Below are 17,230 nucleotides of genomic sequence, written 5' to 3'. Positions count from 1 at the left end.
AAGTAAATGTAATTTTACCAATATTCTGCCTGTTACTAAATGTTTTGAGCGATTGTAACGCACATGTGTAAATGATAAACTGATAAACCGAGGCATGATATTGTTAAAATTGCACTTGTTTTTCTTAAGGTAATTCAAGTTGTTTGTATTTTTCAGATTTTTAAGGAAACTTTGTAGATGTAAACCTGATCATAATAGAATTTTACTTTTTTCACTGTTATTATTTTACTGGTCCGGCCCACTGGAGATCAAATTGGGGCTTATGTGGCCCCTGAACTAACATGAGTTTGACACCCCTGACGTATGGGTTTGTCACTTCTGCGTTTGTTGGATAGCTACAGAATTCCTTTCACACCGCCACCTACTGTTTCAGCCCTGTAACATCCACTCATTCTCGGGCACAGGCTGAGGTACGTGCTTGTATGTGCTTTCCGACACAAGGAAAGATGTGAGCGTATCCAGGTACCACATGGATCCAGATACCTGGTGTGAAAACGCCCTAATTCTACATCCAGTGTCAGATATTCTCCGAACCAGTGGTACAGTCTTTATTGTCCATTCATTTTCTGTAGTTGTTTAAGCCTCTGTACGGTTCTGGGGGCTGGAGTGTATCCCAGCAGACATTGGGCAAAGGTGGGGTACACAGTGGTTAGCATTATTGATTTGGTCTAATTCTCAGAGTTCATGATCTCAGCATCTGTGTCTGCATACAAGTGAAGCTGTGCTCATCTGGTGTTTTCTGGAAAGAAAAGTGGTGGTTTTTACTTTGAAGGAATGAGAAATAGAAAATCAATAGAGCAAAAAGGCTCATTACTGAGGTGACTGTCTGAAGTCTCTTCCATTTAGAACATTCTCCAATGTTAACCCACTCCACCTCCTACGGGAGTTTTTCCAATCATATTAAATTTACTGTTGGAAAAAGTTTAACTAAGGCTGTGTTCCACCCACATAAGGAGCTGAAGACCTTCAAGTTATTCCTCAGTGGACCTAATAAAAAAAAAAATTAATAAATAAAACAAAAAAAAGAAAAAATAAATATTATAATAATAATATTATCAGGAATCAGAAATCACTTCTTAAAACACCTTTTTAAAGACTTGCTTTTATGTGATGTGTGTTCCTTTTAATTTTAATTTTTAAAATTTGAATTTTATCCTGTTTGATTATTAATTTATATTTTCATACATGATTTTTTTTCCTCTTTTCTTCATTTTTACATCGATTTGACAGCATCATCTTACGTTATCCCTGCCCTCTTTACTCCGATTCACTTAATTTATTCGAAGTGTCATTTTTTTTGCATTTGCTGTACAGATCTCTTATTGTGTTGCTTCTGTTTTAGTGTTTTTACTTGCATCTTGTATCCTGCTGTTGTGCCCTCTGCTTTGTCTGTCAAAGCCCTTTGTAAACTTTGTTTTTAAAGGTGCTATATAAATAAAGCTATTATTATTATTATTATTATTATTATTGTTATTATTATTATTATTATTATTATTATTATTATTATAGTGAGAGACCAGTTAGTGCTGATGACAGGTTTTTTTTAAAATTTACTTTATATTGGTTTTGAGAAGAACATAACACAAATACGAACAATAATAGAATCAAACAGCAGAGGGAAAATCCAACATTTGAGTAGCCTTTAGTCCACATATACATCAATATGCTTATATTCCCATATTAATTTTCTTCTTTATGGTAAAGTTTGAGGATAAGCCCCCTTGGAGGCACATTGGCCTCATAGTTGAAACATAAGTGAGCCATTTTAACCTCCTGAGACCCAGGAAATGTCAGCAAAGTACAAACTTTTTTTTTTTTTTTTTTTTAAATAAGTGCCAATATTGGAAACATCCTGATGCAACAGTTTTTTCAGATGCAGTTTTTAAAATTTTTATGGAATGTCCTTTGTGGGGGACAGTTTTCTTTGCTTTTTTTTGTATAAAGTTGTGAAACGCTTGTCCACAAATGTGGACAGAAAACCCATAGCTGGGTCTGAGGAGGTTAATCAATTTTCAACAAAGATATCAATTTTACATCTCAGTTTAAATGTTATTCTCTCCATAACATATACACTGTAAACTACATCAGTCCAGTCATTTATAGTAGGTATGTCTCTTTTCAGCCATTTTCTGGTCAGGGCCTTCTTACTTGCTACTAGGAGTAATCTCAGTAAACATATATCTATCTTCTAAATCATTGAGGTACATGGTTTTAAAGTCAAATCAGATTTTAAATTTAAAAACTTCCTCCAGGAGGTCATGGACACATCTCTGAAATGGATCCACAGAGGGACAGTCCCAGAAGATGTGAAAGTGGTTGGTTATAGTACCGTAAATTCCGGACTATAGACCGCACCTGAATATAAGCCGCAGACCCTAATTTCAGAAAGAAAATCCATTTTGTACACGTATAAGCTGTGCCGGTTTATAAGCCGCGGGTGTCCACTGGTGGCGATTTCTCATAGACTGCAAGAGAAGCCCGGCTTCCCCTATCATTACCAAAATTAAATGGTTAAATATGTGTGGTTGTGTTGACATTTCATTGACTACACGTGTTAAAACATGTTGATGTCGCAGACGAGTTCGTTCAGAATCAGCTTTATCACAAATCATCAGACTCCATGTTGTTCACTTCTCATACATTCCCGTTGTGCTGTTTCCTCATACGATCTATGGTCAGTGCATTTCCCCGTTGAAGCCTGGCTTCTATGGGAGTCTATGGGACCGAGTGGAACCTTTTTTTTCATTGCGTCAAAACTGGACGGTAATTGGATAAAGGTTTTCTTTGAGTTCAAATGAAATTCTTCCCTGTATGTAAATGGGTCTGATATGTGTGAGCTTGCTGTCATATCTATAGGTTGATTCGTTGATAATATGATGATTAAAAAACAAAAGACAAAAAACGAGACAATAAAAGGATAGTAATAAAAGCACATTTTCTCTTTCTTTTTTTTTTGGCGGTGGACTTATCGGGGTTTCCTTTGGATTCGTGCCGATACGGGATTGACTTGCTTTTGCGCCAGCTGTGGATTCACGGACTTAAAATGACTTGAAAGACACTTGAAAGCGAACAAATTTTTGTTTTTCGTTAGAGTAGGACTTTTAATTTATTTTTAAAATATAAAGATTAAAAATAAGTAATTACGTCTGTTGTAATATCATTTTCATTTAACATTACGCACGACGTGCGCATTAATTCTGAGATGCTTTAAATTTATGACGGTCTCTGGAGAGCTTTATTGGGTCTTTTCATTCAGAGTTTTGTTTTGTATATTTGTGAAACAATATTAACATTTGAAGGTTTACTTTTTTTCCTTAAAAGTTCCCCTTTTGTGTGTGTTAATATTAACTTTATAAAGGTTAAGTTGTTAATGTTATCCATTCCTGCATACCTGGTAACAATAGACAGATTCTTCCCTGGGGTGTGGCAGGCAATAAGGGAAAATCGTCGTATAAGCCGCGTTGGAGTATAAGCTGCAGTGTTTAAAGCGTGGGAAAAAAAGTAGCGGCTTATAGTCCGGAATTTACGGTACTTCCACAGGTCATCCAACAGGTAGTCTGATAGTGCTGGTGACAGTTTGACATGGTCCAGCAGTGATTTCTATGATTTCTATTTTTTCTCCCACCTGTAAAGATGTTAAAAAAAAAAAAAAAAACAACAACAACAATGAAATAAATCAGATTAACCTGTAAACATGCATGGAAACACTGGAGTACTGGGGAGAAATCCAGTTGTGCTAATCCAATTTGTCATAATTAGATTACTGCTGTTATCTGATAACTCATATGAGATCATGCTGTTAACATGATCACTTGATTAATGTGATAAATCCAGAAATCAGATAATGACTGGAGTATTAGTGAGAATGTAAATAGACTCACTGTGAGAGTTTCACCCATGAAGACCCAGTGCTACTTCTGTGGCAGTTCCCAAATTTATTTTTCTCCCTCTTTTAATCTTTCTTAAGCAATTTATCACCATTTATTGTAATATTATCTTCTGTATTTTGCTATTTTAAGTGAAAATCAGGTATTTTACTATATTTAACTTATTGATCATATAGATGTTCATAAAAGCTCAGATTAAAAGTTGAGGGCTATTATATCATAAACAGAGAAAATTGAAGAAAAAGGGAATTTTTCAGCAAAAATATCAATAAGTGAACATAAATCAAGTGTCTCCATCGATCGAACTCCTTGGGTTTTACTAGGGAATAAATGTTATGGAAGATGACAGTGTTTCCACGGTAACTACAGAGCCATAGACTAAATGTCGTCTAAAATGAACATTTATTTTCAACATAGTATAGCAAACTATTACATGATCGAAAACAAATTAATTTTAGCAAAAAAAAAAAAAAAAAGACTCAGTTTTGAAAGTCTGGGGTCGCCAGAAATTTGTGATGATAAAATGGGATCATCAGCCAAAAAAGGTTGGGAACCACTGATGTAGATGTTCATAAAAAGTTAGATTAAATTTGAGGGTTATTATATCATGAAAAGAGAATACTTAAGAAAAAGTGACATTTTCAGCAAAAATGTCAATAAGTGAACATAAATCAAGTGTGTCCATCCACTGTCATTGATCCAACTCCATGGGTTTTACTGGTGAATAAATGTTATGGAAGATGGCGGTGTTTCCATGGTAACTACAGAGCCTCTGAACATCCAAATGAGTCATATCTGATGACCATGAAAAGATGTCAAACTGTATTTTACACCAGTTATTTACGTGTATTGATAGAATTAGTGGATCAACAGGTGTTAAATATTTTAGATCAATAGATGGTTTTGGTTGTTTGGGTTTTAGAATGAGATATGATTAGAAGGATAAGAAGGTGGTTCACAGTCATTTCAGAAATACTGACGGTGGTGACCATGGAAGAAGTTAAAGAAAATGTAATTGCAGCTAATCAACATCATCATCATCATAATCATCCTCATCATTTATTTCAGTGCTTTTCAACCTTGGGGTCGGGACCCCACGTGGGGTCGCCTGGAATTCAAATGGGGTCACCTGAAATTTATAGTAATTGATAAAAATAAAAATAAGAAACCTTACTAATAAAAATATATGGTGAGTTAAGAGAGACAATCATAACACATAAGACATGAGAAACTGTGGAGCTGAAACTGAAGCACTGTGCTACTGTTTATCTTTCAAATGTTCATTGTGGTCAGTTTCAGATGCTGCAGCTCTTTCATAATTCATAGTTTAAGTTATTGTTTGTTCAGTATTAATTGTCAGCCTTGTAAATCCAAGCTGGACTGACTGTTCATATCCTGACCAAGGAAAATAAAATTTTCACTTTGTGCAGTAATCTACACCTGGCTTTTCTGCCTCCGTTCATAATAATATACATTATAGAGACTAAATGTAGTCTAAAATTAACGTTTATTTGCAACATAGTACAGTAAACTACTACATGATCAAAAAAACAAATTAATTTTAGCAAAAAAAAAGTCTCTGTTTTGACTGTCTGGGGTCGCCAGAAATTTGTGATGTTAAAATGGGGTCACGGGTCAAAAAAGTTTGGGAACCACTGCTTTATTTATTTCAGTAAATGATGATGTAATGTAGAAAAATGCTGAAAATGTTGAGGGGAAGTTCGACTCTATGTTCTTATGTGCCTCAAGTGCTACCAATAATGTCTGTTATTTGTTGGTTTTTCTTTTCTCTCTCCTCTCTCCACTCACACCAACCCATCGAAGCAGACAGCTGCCTACCCAGAGCCCAGGTCTGTCTGAGGTGATTTTCTTCCTTAAAGGTAGTTTTTCCTCCTTATTGTTGCCTTTGGCGTGGTCTCTGAGGTTTTGTTGTGTGGTTTTCACCTCTGTAGGCCTTGGTTTCAATCTATGACATGTTTTGAGATGATGGTGTGTTATGATTGGTACCATATAAAGCAATGTAACTGAAAAAAAAAAAAAAAAAAAAATCAGAATTTTATTTAATGCAGTTTATAAGGGCAACTGATGTGGTAGACGTTCAGGTGACAATGCAGATGGAGTTCTATTTACTCTGAATAGGAAGTTAATGAAAGAGCAGCATTTACCCTAGAACTGTTGAAGGAGTAAATAATGTCCAGAGCTGATGAACCCTTAAAGACCCAAACAGCCACATGCTACCAAAAGCATCTATTAATCTGTCATGTTTAATTACTGTTAAACCACTAATACTATTAAAACATGTCAATGATTCAGTCCCTCTAGGAATTCGTGATGTTGCGATCACAACTATTGATGCAAATTCAACCAATCACCGCAAATTCTGCGCGGCGCAGCAATTTAGTCCAATCATCGCGAATTTTCAGCAAATTTGACTGATCACCTTAGCCCCCTTTCACCCACCCCTGTCTACATGACATGTACGTCACGTCACTTCCTTGTTGACGGTTGAGAAGATGAAGACACGTGCGATTCAAAACACTCACATTTACCGACAAATATCACTGCCAGAGTTCGTGCAAGTCAGTTTTCAGATGTGTTACACAAAAGCGGAAGTATACTGTTCTGCACCGCATGCAATATTGTGGTGGAACACGAACAAAAGTGGCCGCTCCACAGACACTTTTAAACGGCAAAACATGCAGGAGAACGGCTGAAACTGGAAGAGGAAAGACCAGACAAGTCCCAATGACAGAGGCTGTTGGATCCAGTACAACAGCAGGAGCTGAAAGGGTCAAGGTTAGATATACTCTATAAGGAAATAGAAGAGAAGAAGAAAGAACCTGTGAAGGCATGCTTTCCTTTCTGTGTAGTGTGTGTGTGTGTGTGTGTGTGTGTGTGTGTGTGTGTGTGTGTGTGTGTGTGTGCGTGACGGAATGCGAGCGCAAGTCTGTGTGTGGAGTTAAAAAATGAGCTCACAAACAAAAACAGTCATTAAACTTGGTGTTAATATTAATGTTTACTCTAATGTGTTAGATAGAAAGCAACCCTAGTTTGGCTGACCTGTGTGCCTGTCTGTGTGTGTGTATGTGTGTCTCTGTGTGTGCATGTGTGTCTCTGTGTGTGCATGTGTGTTTCTCTTTGTGTGTATGTGTGTCTCTGTGTGTGCATGTGAGTCTCTGTGTGTGCATGTGTGTCTCTCTTTGTGTGTATGTGTGTCTCTGTGTGTGCATGTGTGTCTCTCTTTGTGAGTATGTGTGTCTCTCTTCGTGTGCATGTGTGTCACTGTGTGTGCATGTGAGTCTCTGTGTGTGCATGTGTGTCTCTGTGTGTGCATGTGTGTCTCTCTTTGTGAGTATGTGTGTCTCTCTTTGTGTGTATGTGTGTCTCTGTGTGTGCATGTGTGTCTCTCTTTGTGTGTACGTGTGTCTCTGTGTGCGCATGTGTGTGTCTTTGTGTGTATGTGTGTCTCTGTGTGCGCATGTGTGTCTCTGTGTGTGCATGTGTGTCTCTCTTTCTGTGTACGTGTGTCTCTCTTTGTGTATATGTGTGTCTCTGTGTGTGCATGTGTGTCTCTCTTTCTGTGTATGTGTGTCTCTGTGTGTGCATGTGAGTCTCTGTGTGTATGTGTGTCTCAGTGTGTGCATGTTTGTCTCTCTTTGTGTATATGTGTGTCTCTATGTGTGCATGTGTGTTTCTGTGTGTGCATGTGTGTCTCTGTGCGCATGTGAGTCGCTGTGTGTGCATGTGTGTCTCTCTTTGTGTATATGTGTGTCTCTGTGTGTGCATGTGTGTCTCTCTTTGTGTGTATGTGTGTCTCTGTGTGCGCATGTGAGTCTCTGTGTGTGCATGTGTGTCTCTCTTTGTGTGTATGTGTGTCTCTGTGTGTGCATGTGTGTCTCTCTTTGTGTGTATATGTATCTCTGTGTGTGCATGTGTGTTTTTGTGTGTGCATGTGTGTTTCTGTGTGTGCATGTGTGTCTCTGTGCGCATGTGAGTCTCTGTGTGTGCATGTGTGTCTCTCTTTGTGTGTATGTGAGTCTCTGTGTGTGCATGTGTGTCTCTGTGTGTGCATGTGTGTGTCTGTGTGTGCATGTAACCCATCTAACCCTAAATATACTTCTATATCATTAAGGAAGCAAAAGTCATGTGTCGTGTTGTACAAATGTGAGATGGGGGTGGGATTTAATCAGTTTTCTTCTTCCCACTCCTTTTTGAGCAGTACATATTGAATTTATTTTGTTATTACTAGTGTACATGGCAATTGTTATTTTGTCTTGATCATCTTTATTTATTAATGTATTTACTCTGATATTAGTTCCTTGTACACAAAAAATATTTCAATTTTTCTTCTGCTCAAAACAAATAAATAAATGAAAAAAAGCCTGTTTTCTTTAAAATCATTGCTTCCTGGTGCTTTTTAAGACTAAAAACTCAAAAAAAGACTGTTCTGGGTAATTTGCAAATGCCCATGTTCCTGGGACTTGAATAAAAGAAGCCTCAAATCATCACAGCTTTCACCACAATTTTTTTGGAAAAGCTGCCACAAAATCAGGCATTTTAGGCCGCAATAATGAAAAAAAAAATCCCACGAAATCCTGGAGGGACTGATAATTGGTGTAAAATGCAGTTATTCATCTTTTCATGGTCATCAGATATGACCCATTTGGATGTTCAGAGGCTCCGTAGTTACTGTGGAAACACTGTCATCTTCTACAACATTGATTGACCAGTAAAACCCATAGAGTTGGATCAGTTGTTACTTTTCCATTGGACATCTGTGCAAAACGTTAATAATAATAATAATAATAATAATAATAATAATAATAATAATAATGGATTTGTTAGAAAGGTTCCAATCACTTGTGCTGTTTGTTGTCCTCTACTATGTGTTGGGATAGGTCCCTGTTGCTTTAAGGCGCAATGCATTATGGGAAATTTAGTCTTAACAGAAGTGCACACAGATCGTTGCTGTTATATCTGCTAACTCTCTGTCATGTCGCACTGACGAGTTAGTGTGCGTCTTTGATTACCGTGAGTACATTATTTACATCTGTACTGTTGTTTCTGTGTGCTTGTTTTATGGTGTTTATGATGTTCGAGTGTTACCATTTACCCGTGTTTTATTGCTGCACTGCCGTTTAATTGGCACCGACTGAATATGCTACTGCTAGCTAAGTTAGTTTCAGTTTTGTTTGTCCTGTGTCTTTAGCATATTTTCACTGTTTTCTGTGGTATACAATCAATGTAAATCAGTTTCCGAATGTGTACTACATGTTTACTGCAAGTGACTGCATGTTATTCGGCCCGTCGGGTCTGTAACCAGTCCGACACGTGTAGTCTATGGGTGCCGACATTACCGTATGTTCGGCAATAGCTGTCCTTTCTTTGATGTTCAGTAACTAAGTGCCCTTTACAACGTCAGAAATACTGTTTGGATCATTGTTCAGTCTGGCTAGTGTTTGTGCAGTAGTATAAGTGGAAATTATTCACTTTATGATGTTTAATACATGCATTCATGTAATATTGTTTATTAATACTGTTATCATATGTGTACTGTATTGTGTACTGATTCTGTTATCACAGTAATGTGAGACAATGTGCTTGTATTTGGGTCGTACTAATACTTACTTTATTTCTGTTGTGTTATAGAAACCACACACACACACACACACACACACACACACATATAAACCCACATATGCATATGTTTATACTGTCAGTGCCAAAGCTGGAGTTAACCCATGCCTGTACTGTGCCCAGCCTCATCAGTAAACGTTTTAAACTGAACTCAAACCTCCTGCTTATTGTGTCCTGACCGACGCCCTGGGGGCGAATGAAGCATACACACAACGAACTAGCCTAATACAGTCCTTCAGTAACCCTCACCCACAGGATTAGATTTATATAGCGCTTTTCTATGAACACATACTCAAAGCGCGTACAGAGGATCCATTATTCATTCACTCTCACATTCTCCCTCTGGTGGTGGTAAACTACATTGGTACCCACAGTTGCCCTGGGGCAGACTGACAGAAGCGTGGCTGCGAATCCACACCTACGGCCCCTCCGACCACCACCCAACAGTCATACACATTCATACACCAGTATGAGTAGCAGCAGTAGAGGCAAGGGGGGGAAGTGTCTTGCCCATGGACACAACAGCACACGGACAGAGGGATTCGAAACGCCAACCCTTCAGTTATTGGACAACCTACTCTACCATCTGACCCATGGCTGCCCCGATATTACTATACTATACTATATTACAGATATTTACTAAATGTAAAAAAACCCAGAAGTGCATTTTATTGGTTTTCCATTAAATCTCAAATGCAATTATTATTGCGAGAGAACACGAGAAGTCATTCCGTAAACCTGGTGACAAATGTAAATATGGTGTTGATCTACAGATATATTCATTATTATTATATATTACCCCTCTATCTCGTACTAAATTTAAAAAATGATTTGGTTTCCTGGTGTATCTACACATACTGCACCATGTCTCTTTTAAAACTCTTCTTCTTCATTTGTTGTAACGTCCGTCAACGTCCGGATTTATTTTATTTTTTATTCTTGTTGCAGAAAAAGGTCTTTCCATTGTAGTTTTGCGTGATATACCATTTGCGCTACACCCGAAAAAACACCTCTTACCAGTGCAAAAACTTTTAATCGAAAAACGAGACTTTGGGTGAAATTGACATTTTTCCATTAGGTGCATTTTTCAGTTATATTCGCGCAGTTTGAGGGTCAATGGAAAAGCGACTAATGACAGTGGGTGGAGACACTTGATTTACATTCAGTTATTGAAATTTTTGCTGAAAAAGTCACTTTTTCTTCAGTTTTCTCTTTTCATGACATAATAACCCTCAAATTTAATCTGACTTTTTATGAACATGATCAGTGAATTAAATATAAGAATTACTGATTTACACTGAAAAATGCAAAATACAGAGGATAATATTATATTAAATGGTGATAAATTATATAAGAAAGGTTAAAAAGAGGGGAAAAAATTCATTTGGGAACTTTCACAAAAGTAGCAGTGGGTCTTTATGGGTTCACTGAGATTGGATGCAGAGAAAAGTAGTGTGTAACCATGAGTTAAAGTCAGAGAAATTGTGGATAATAATTTTTCTCTACTCGATATGCTAGATATTATAAATTGCTTTGCACAGGAAGATTAAAATCATTATGAAGAGCATTGTAAAGAGGAGTTGATAATATTATTTAACTTGTTGTTGTTGTTTTTGTTGTGTTTTCTCATTTTTTGTGTTTAATACGTTTGTAGGTTTGTTGTATTTTTTATTTATTTTTTTAGTTGTTTCCGTGTGGTTCCTTGTGTCTAAGTACATTTTTATGTAAATGTATAATTTAAAATAATTAAAAAAAAAAAAATCATTATGAAGACAGTTGTACAGAGGAGTTGATAATATTATTTATCTTGTCGTTTTTTGTTGTGTTTTCTCATTTTTTGTGTTTAATAGGTTTGTAGGTTTGTTGTATTTTTTTGTTTGTCTGTGTGGTTCCTTGTGTTGTTTATGTAAATGTATAATTTAAAATAATAATTTAAAAAATCATTATGAAGAGCATTGTACAGAGGAGTTGATAATATTATTTATCTTGTTGATTTTTTGTTGTTGTGTTTTCTCTTGTTTTGTGTTTAACAGGTTTGTAGGTTTGTTGTATAATTTTTTACAGTTTTTTTTATTGTGTCTGTGTGGTTCCTTATGTCTTAAGTACATGTTTATGTAAATGTATAATTTAAAATAATAATAATTTAAAAAATTATTATGAAGAGCATTTTACAGAGGAGTTGATAATATTATCTATCTTGTTTTTTTGTTGTGTTTTCTCATTTTTTGTGTTTAATAGGTTTGTAGGTTTGTTGTATTCTTTTTGTTTGTCTGTGTGGTTCCTTGTGTCTAAGTACATGTTTATGTAAATGTATAATTTAAAATAATAATAAAAAAAAAAAAAATCATTATGAAGAGCATTGTATAGAGGAGTTGATAATATTAATCTTGTTGATTTTTTGTTGTTGTGTTTTCTCTTGTTTTGTGTTTAACAGGTTTGTAGGTTTGTTGTATAATTTTTTTACAGTCTTTTTTATTGTGTCTGTGTGGTTCCTTATGTCTTAAGTACATGTTTATGTAAATGTATAATTTAAAATAAAAAAAAATAAAAAATCATTATCAAGACCATTGTACAGAGGAGCTGATAATATTAATCTTGTTGATTTTTTGTTGTTGTGTTTTCTCTTGTTTTGTGTTTAACAGGTTTGTAGGTTTGTTGTATAATTTTTTTACAGTCTTTTTTATTGTGTCTGTGTGGTTCCTTATGTCTTAAGTACATGTTTATGTAAGTGTATAATTTAAAATAATAATTAAAAAAATCATTATGAGGAGCATTGTACAGAGGAGTTGATAATATTATTTATCTTGCTGATTTTTTGTTGTTGTGTTTTCTCTTTTTTTGTGTTTAATAGGTTTGTAGGTTTGTTGTATAATTTTTTTTAATTTTTTTTTTTATTGTGTCCGTGTGGTTCCTTATGTCTTAAGTACATTTTTATGTAAATGTATAATTTAAAATAATAATAATGATAATTTAAAAAAATTATTATGAAGAGCATTTTACAGAGGAGCTGATAATATTATTTATCTTGTTTTTTTTGTTGTTTTCTCATTTTTTTGTGTTTAATAGGTTTGTAGGTTTGTTGTATTCTTTTTGTTTGTCTGTGTGGTTCCTTGTGTCAAAGTACATGTTTATGTAAATGTATAATTTAAAATAAAAATGATAATTAAAAATAATCATTATGACGATGCCAGAGAAATACCTCAGACTTAAAAGGCTTTCAGTGGGAACCAGTGGAAGACATGGTTCATGGTGCTACTATTCAACAGAATGCAAGAAGCCTTGACCCAGTTTATGTCAAGGTTAAACCTCATTTACAATATGTGTCAAACATTTGGATTAAATTTGGTTAATGCACGGTTATACTGCTATAAGGAAGGTCAGGGAAATAGGGAAAGAAAGGAGTAATCATGTTTATGTAGCACGGAATAAATTATAATTTGTTCTATATTGGGGAATAACAAAAGAAAATAATGGTAAAAGAAAGAAAATAATAGATAAACAATTCTGATGCACTCTAACCACTGTAATAAATGTAAATGTATAAACACTCTTTGTATACACTTGGGAAAATGCACATAGTAAACTGTGGAGGATGAAAGACGTGGATAATAAAGAAGACAATACGCTATGGAAGGAAGCACTCCTCATTAAACAAGATGAAGTGAGTGTGGGAGGTAAGATGTGTAACTGGATATTAGGGTCCACTGTTACTCAAAGTGGATTGAAAGCACTCTGATGTATATGCATTAGAGAGTCGAACCTCATAATGGAGCGTGTGGAGGCTGAGATCATTAGCATTAATGTCATTTGAACAAGTACAGCAAACAACAGGAAGGTCACCTCACACTGATAAATGAGGCGCTTGGAGGACAGACATAAACTGGTTTTAACTCAATAAAATCTCATTTTTTTTAATTCTAAATGTGTTAATACCACATATGTTGACACCATTGATCAGAACTACAGGGTGACACAAAAAAACAGGAACTTTTTAACAATCCAATAAAACCAAGAGTGATGGAAGAAAAATATTTTATTTATAGTAATTGAAACCTTAAAACATGCCATTTAAGAAACAATGATAGAATTTTCATTTTTTAAAAATTACTTCCTGTAGATGGCGTCCTCCTGTACGTGTAATGCAACAAGTACGGGCACTGAATCCAAATGCAGAACACGGAGACAGAAAATAAAGTTCACAGAATTTATTAGTCACTGATTGTACAAACAGGTAGGTAATGAGAATGAGTAACACGATCTTGAGGACAGTGGTTGGTGAAATCCTCTTCGGATCCGTCCTCCGGACTGAAGACGTGAACCCTCTGTTCGGCTCAGTGATAAGAGTCGGTTCCCCAACTAGTGAAAAGCAGAGGGAGGTCAGTGACGGAAACAGGTCATACACGGGTAAGCTAGCAGCCGGGCAACAGGACATAAGGGATAGACAAAACTCACGTACCAAAAAGTCAGGCAAGGTGGTCAAAACCAGGTAGGCAGGTTGAGGCAGACAAAACTGACAGGGAGCAGGCAACAGGCAAAAAACGAGATGGCAAAATGGGTCAAAAACAGGAAAGCAGACAAACAGACAGGATCAGAACGCTGGTAAGTATCTACAAGAGAATACTGACTGGGGGAAAGGACAGGACTTAAAGACACAAAAGGGAGGGAAGACAACGAGACACAGGTGGCACAAATCAGGGCGGAGTCGGGTAATCAGGGGAAAGGTGAACACGATCAGGAAGGGGAAGTAGAACGACAAACAAGACACACGAGGGAAATTTAACAAAATAAAACAGGAAGTGACAAACAACATGAAAGACAGACAAAACCAGACTAACATCTGGTTGCAGACTTGACAGTGCGAATGCATTCTTGAAATCTGCTGTTGAGATTCCTCATTGACCGCTGCAACATCTCAGCTGGGATACTGTGAATTTCATCCTGAATTCTCTGTTTTAACTCATCCACAGTTCTTGGTCCAGTCGTGTACACTTTACTCTTGAGATAGCCCCACAAGAAAAAATCACAAACGGACAAATCTGGCGATCTAGGGGGCCAGGGAACGTTACCGAATCTTGAGATCACACGGTTACCGAACAATTCTCGCACAGCCGCCAACGGTTATTATGGTCAAAAAAAACCAAAAAAGCCCCAAAAAAATGGGAATTTTTGAAGTGCGTATTGGCAGACATGAGCAAGTGGCAGCACTGCGAGACAGTGACCTTGAGCAAGTGAACACACCCCCATTTTAGTAACCATTGGCGGCTGTGCGAGAATTGTTCAGGGGGTTGTAATTATTATTTTTTTTTTTTTGCAAGTAAATTTTTATTTAAGGGGTACATTTATTTTTCAGATACTTCTTTTTAAATAAATCACAACCTCTTTATTTTTTTTTTCCCTATAGTGAATAATTTTTTGGCCTGTTGCCCCTCTGGGCCACCGTACGGATTAGACCCTTTGGTGAGCTGGTTTTGGAAGATGGGCTATATATTTGACACTTTTTTTTTTTTTTTTTTTTAATTAGCTTGATTCCCATTAGCTGCTGCACACCACAGCAGCTACACTTCCTGGGGTCATTAACAACATAAAAAATACAAAGCACCACAATTTCCTACAACTCACTCAACAAACAGGATGCGCATACACTCAACACAACAACACGAAAACCAAAATTCACTTGTGATCTAATGAGTATTAGTGAACGTGTAAACGGATTCACTGTCTGCATTGTCTTGTCGGCTGCTGCTATCGTGTCTTTTTTGCTCTTTTAGAAATTAAAGATTGAAGATATCTGCAGCTCAGGTAGAAATAGGAGATACAATAATAGATCTTATGCTGGAGTATTGGGTTGAATTACAGTGATGTGGTGAATCACATCGAACAAAAGCCATCCTACATGAATGCTGGGAGCATAAATAATCTAATTTAAATAGTTTTGGGAGGCAAAGGAATGCCAAAGTATAGAATCCAGGCATGTGTGATTCGTTACATCATTCCTACAGTGACGTTATTCCTGGAAATTTATCATGCGAAGAGCAGAGTTAAATTTACTCCAGAAGATCAAAGACAAACCCAAACCGGTACTAGCATGAATAATAGTGTGAAATGATATTCGCCGACACACAGAGAAGCTTTCTATAACTTTCTATTTCTATTCAGAGATGGGTGAAAAGATCTCAGAAATGGACACAGGTGCAGCATTCTTCATCCTACAGTATCAGGTGGCCCACAAATACATATCTAGAATATTATTAGCGCTATGGTTGGTGCACAAGTATCAAATGTGAAAGGTGTTGAGTCATGCTTGTTGTATTCGCCTCATGCATGGACTACACAATGGAGGTTTGGTTTGTTTGTTTCTTCTGGATTCCTGCCCATGAAGGCATCCAAGGCTGTAAATGGGCACACTAGACAGTTGAACAACACAAGTAAATACTTCTGAATGTCTCATCTGTACATGTTTGATTGACCTTGGTGATCTATGGTATAATTTACAGGAAAACTTAAAGGGCTCATATTTTGTTAAACCCCCTTTTATTAGTCTTTGGTGCATTTATTTGTGTATGTGGGGGCAGTAATAGTTCATAAAGTTTGAATTTGAACCCTCCAGGTGCTGCAAAGGTATCTTTATATTCATTTTGGCAAAAATCAAGTGGATTTCTACAACCTGTTTTAATTCCTGCTTAATTTGTTGCAATAAATGTAGAATAAATGGTGGTAAATCACTTAAAGTGTAAATAAAAGAAAAAAAATATCTGGGAACTGCCACAAAAGTAGCAAAGGGTCTTTATGGGTTAATGAAGAATTCAGACCCAAGTATAGCATTTACAGTTTATGTAGACCACAGCGAAATGTTTTAAAATGCATAATTCCATTAAGAAAAAAGCTAAATATCACTCCCTTAATTATAAATAAATAAATAAATAAATAAACTCAAGCTATGAACCACAATAAAATGCAAGTGCATAACCATATTTGGGGTGAATTTGTGGACTGGTTTTGAGAAGGAGTTGAAAGAATGTGCAAACTTTAATCACTTTAATAAAGGTACAAAAAATTTCTCTTGAAGAGGTTTAGGGAGAGGGGTGGATGTTAACTCTGAGGACCCCAGTAAATACTGGGGCAGCACAGTGAGGTGGGATAGAAAGTAATCTTAGCTGATAGGTAATATACTCAGTGCCAATGAAAACGCAACACTTGAAGATTCTTATATTTTTTTTTAAATCGATGAGGATTTTTATTCCATAAGCTCTTTGGAATTAATCATAGGCCATTTCTATACAATAAAAATAAAAAATCACATCCAAATTTGTTGACAAAAAATAAGGATAAAGAAAGAAACTCAAGGACCCCCAAAACCAAAAGTCACAAAGCGGTCCCAGAGGTGCTGCAGCTCAGTGTAGCGATCCTGCTGTGGCGTGGTCACACGTGCTCGTCCAGGGCGAGGTCTGTCTGCAGCTGAGCCAGTTTCTTCATGCCTCTGTTGCATCCTGACTATGGTGGACACATTGCATCCAAAACGGCGCGCCACCTGCCGAGCAGAGATTCCGGCCTCCAGGAGCCCCATAGCATGGCATCTTTGGTCATGTGTCAGTCTAGGCATCGCTGAGTTATTACAAATGATTTTGGTGCTTTTCAGCTTGTCTTTATATACAGAACATGACCACTCCTTAACTGACCACAGTTCCTTAAGTTGAGCAGTTCATTGC

This window comes from Sphaeramia orbicularis, chromosome 1 (genome assembly GCF_902148855.1).
Source record: "Sphaeramia orbicularis chromosome 1, fSphaOr1.1, whole genome shotgun sequence".
NCBI classification, from domain to species: domain Eukaryota; kingdom Metazoa; phylum Chordata; class Actinopteri; order Kurtiformes; family Apogonidae; genus Sphaeramia; species Sphaeramia orbicularis.
This window is presented reverse-complemented; position numbering follows the sequence as displayed.